Here is a 4,548-nt window from a genome sequence, read left to right on the forward strand (position 1 = left end):
CTTTCTTTTTCATCAGGAACTTACCCGAAAAATCTAAAAAGTACGATTATAGTACCGATTCATAAAAAAGGGGAGTTAAATGATGTCAAAAACTATCGCCCAATATCTGTCCTAAACTTTATATCTAAGCTTTTCGATAAAGCGTACTATAATAGACTCCTCTCGTTCACCGATAACTATAAACTATTATCCAAGCAACAGTAGGGCTTCCGCAAGAAAACGGATACAGTGAACGCTATATGTGAAGTATATACATCAATTTTAAATCACCTTGATAAAAGCGAAATGGCGGTAGGGGTCTTTCTCGATCTTAAAAAGGCCTTTGATTCAATTTCCCATTATGCTCTATTAGCTAAACTAGAAAGACACGGAATCAGACGAAAAGCTAGCGACTGGCTTAAAAGTTACCTATTTAATAGGAAATGCAGCACTAAAGTAAAAGGTAAACTATCTGATTTCAACTCACTAGGTAGCGGCATTCCCCAGGGCTCAATAATCTCCCCTTTACTCTTCAACTTATTTGTTAATGATATCGTGGATGTGATAGAAACTGGAATTACTCTTTATGCAGATGATACGCTCCTGCTTTTTGGTGGTAGAAGCCTAGCTAATATTGTAGAACAGACAATTATAGCCTTGGCCCAAATAAATTGTTGGCTGAAAAAAAAAATCTTAACCTTAACCTTGAAAAAACAGTATACATGTATATGATATTTCACAATATTAATAAATCAATTAATTCAAGAGTCGATATTTTTATAGATAACTATAAACTAAAGAAAGTAGAATCTTATAAATATCTGGGAATTATTTTTGACTCTAATCTGAACTGGAAAAACCATGTTGATCTAGTGTGTAAATCCCTTAGACAAACTTGTGGAATTTTGCACAAGACTAAGAGTGTTTTAAGCCATAATGCCAAGAAATAATTATACTATGCTCTATTCCACTCGAAAATTAATTATGCCTATTGTATATGGGGTAATACATCAAATTACAATATGGATAGAATTACTACCCTACAGAAGCGGGTAATTAGGTCAATTAACGAAGTTAGCTACTTAGCACACACCGCAAGTTTGTTTATAAATGATAAAATTCTGAATATACCACTATTATATAATTACGCCACCGTTTTATTTTTGTATAAAGATTATCATGGTGATAAAAAAAACTAACTGTGCAAATGAATAAAATTAAAACGACCCGCTCTAAACATCTATTTCAATGCCCACGTTGTAAAATCAGTAAAAAAATAACTTCCATCCTATACAATGGGATAAAACTTATCAATAGGGTAATACAGACAATTGATATAAATGCCAATGAGACTATTTTTAAGCGTAATTTAAAACTTTAATTCATGGAAAATGGTTTAGAAGGGTAATAATGAAAAAAGATATATATTTATTATTCTGTACATTGTTTTTTTTTACACGTTGTTAATGCTTACGGTCATTCACTCTTGTAAATATTCTCTATTTATGTTACACAATCTCACAATTACGATGTAATTACAAGTCACCTGTGACTTAGCCCACCTCTCCTATGTACCAATCCCTTAAACTACTAACGTTAATAAAATTATTATTATTATTATTATTATTACATGTTAGCCCTAACTCTAGATGGCGATAATCGCGAATCGGCTTTAATGATTATAATTAAGGGACCCCAAAAACAGTTTCGCGGGAGGACCCTGAACCCATAGCTACTGAGAAAGCCACTATTTTTAAAATATAATTTATCAAAAACAAATTTTATATTCTAAATAAATAAATGTGGTGGATTTTATTTACCTTTAACTTCATTTGAATTGATTGTGTATTTAACTTCAATTAATACTTAACACACTGGAACCGTATAGGAACCGAAACCGGAACCGATAAATTAAAATTTTAAGAACCGGAACCGATAAAGCAAAAATTTAGGAACCGGAACCGGATCCGGAACCGAGATAGTCCAAAAAAGTGGAACCGTTGCATCCCTTTTATGTTATGGTAAAAGTTAATATTGGCCTAACGTTTTTGTACCAATTCAAATAGTCTAGCGACTGAACATTCCTACTTCAAAATCATATTTAAAAAATTAACTACTTACCAAAATATAATATCTTACGAACCAGCAGCAATTTTTCAAAATGGTGGCGAAAGGTAACCCTTACAAAAAATGTCTCAGGAAATCTTAAGAAAATCCTTGGGAGCTCTAAGTAGTCTTTGGGGGTTTGAACGTTTACAAATATTGTCTTAAGAGTTCTTTGGAAAGTTATAAGGAAGTTTTGAGAGAAATAGCTTTGGAATATATTGGGAAAATATTTCTTAAGATTTCTTAAGAAAATCAAATAGAAATTTTGGGAGAAAACATCTAGGGTAATATTGGGAAAATTTATCTGGGGAAAACTTAAGAAAAATTAAAGGAATTTTAAAGGAAAAAAATTGCTTTACCCAAAATAAATTCCTCGATTACCATTTAAAAATAAAACACAAAAAAGATGGATATAAAATTCAATTACCAGTTGATTATGAGTTTTAATGTTTAAATACAAATTTACATAATAAATATTAAATCGTACATACCACAAAAAATAATTAAATTATATAATCAAAAAGGGCCTCAGGCCTGTTGCGATGCATGTTATATAATAAGTAGATTATTATTATCATTGTTAAGTACCATTAATTCCCGTCTAAAACTTTGTTCATTTTAAAAAGGTATTTTTTAGAATTTTTAACGATTCTTAAACATTTGACTAAATTTTCATTTTCCAGCGAATTTAATAGGATTTTAATCTCTGTATTTACAAATGGGAATAGTATTTGTGGCAAGCCAGAGTCAGTTGCATTAAATTCATTATAATTAATTATTCTCAGTTTTTGAACTGCTATCAAAACATTTCCTTTGGATGTGGAATATATTTGTGTTATTTTTAAAAAGCTACATTTGTTATTCTCTTCAATATAAACATAACAATTTTCAGTTTTATTACTTTTACATTTTGCACTGAAAGTAATTCCATTTACAATTATTTTCTTGACTGGAATTATACTAAAAGGATCAAACCCATTTTCCATTAATAAATCACTTTCATCAATTGCTTCATTGGGGGGCAAGGATTTTCCTAAAGTCACTCTTTTTGTTTTGGAATTATGAATTTTTTGCGAAGGAAATTGATTATAATTATTGGTTAATGATCCAAAAAAATTAGCGAGCATAGTATTTTTTTCAAAAGCATGATTTTTTAGAACTAAGGTTGGTAAATACTGCAAAAATAAAAACTTTTGGCATATTTGAGTTTGTACATATTGGGTGCCATTTAAAAGTTTTAGCAACCGACCGTTATTGTTTTCAAAAGGAAATGTCGAGAATGACCATAATGGCCCCCAATTAGCTACGCAATCAGCTAAATGGATTACTTGGTGTATATTATAAACCATACAATTTATACCATACAGGTCTTCATAACCGCTGAGAAACTCGTTCACTGTTTTTCTAACGTGAAAAAGTAAATTAATTGCAATTGATTTTTGCAATAAAAAATGGGCTACCATAATTAGTTTCATCCAGTTATCAAAATACCTTTTCGGCAATAGCCATTTTAAAACAATTGGCGATTAAAAAAGGGCCCACGCTCTCCATTCAGAAGCCTTCCAATATGCTCTTGATTCAAAAGACCTTGGTTTTCGTGAAAATTCTTTTGGCACTTTAATATTTAATAGTCTTTGATCTAATTCTGCCATGTTCTTACCCAATTAGTACTCCTCAGCGTGAGATTTCGAATCTAACCATATATTTGTTGTCGTTTTGAAAACCCCCAAACACAAACAGTGCATATAATCTACTACATCTTCGGCCAAATGAAAGTTTTTAAGTTTTAATAGCACTGATGGCCCTTTAACTCCGTTAGTTATTTCATTTTTTTACCGCGTTTTTAGCATCTTTAATGAATGAAATATTGGTTCTGGAATCCAAAGTTTCAAAATTTTTAAATGGATAAACTCTAATATGACCATTGCCCTTTTCTACTATTACACCTGGGTGAAAACACCATGCACACCCCCTCTCCCCATTAAATTGGGTCATATTATGAATTTTACACCTAGCCATAGTGTCCACAGTGCATGGTCCTGGTACTACTCGGGACCTGATGGTTTTCTTAAGTTTGTTTGCCCAAACAATCCCATTAGATGAAAGCAAATTTATAATTTCCACGAATGGTTTTAAAAAACAGTTCATGTTTGGCGTTTCACGACCAAACCAAAGGCCGGCACAAAGTGTGTTTCTCTGCCTAGCTCCAAGAGGTAATTCATTGACCGTAAATCGCAATGGCCAAATGGAAAATTTTGAGGACTCAAAAACGGGAACGCCATCTGTATTCCACGTTATTGACAAATCATTATCAGTTAACTTAAAGGAAAAGTCCAGGTTGGGTAAAACTTGGGTCTATTTGAAAGATCATGTTTAAATATACTCAAAAATATCAGTCGTAAAATTGTATCTTTTTTTAATGACGAGAAATTAATTTTTAAACGAGCGAAATTTACCACCAAG

At 31.6% G+C, this 4,548-nt stretch overlaps 1 pseudogene; it reads right to left on the reverse strand.

Moving 5' to 3' along the window:
- Window positions 1-563: 563 nt before the first annotated feature.
- On the reverse strand, window positions 564-4,233 carry LOC149956154 (uncharacterized; annotated as a pseudogene).
- Window positions 4,234-4,548: the final 315 nt, after the last annotated feature.

The sequence above is a fragment of the Leiobunum rupestre genome, chromosome 2, assembly GCF_980474605.1.
Source record: "Leiobunum rupestre chromosome 2, qqLeiRupe1.1.hap1, whole genome shotgun sequence".
In the NCBI taxonomy this organism is placed as follows: domain Eukaryota; kingdom Metazoa; phylum Arthropoda; class Arachnida; order Opiliones; family Sclerosomatidae; genus Leiobunum; species Leiobunum rupestre.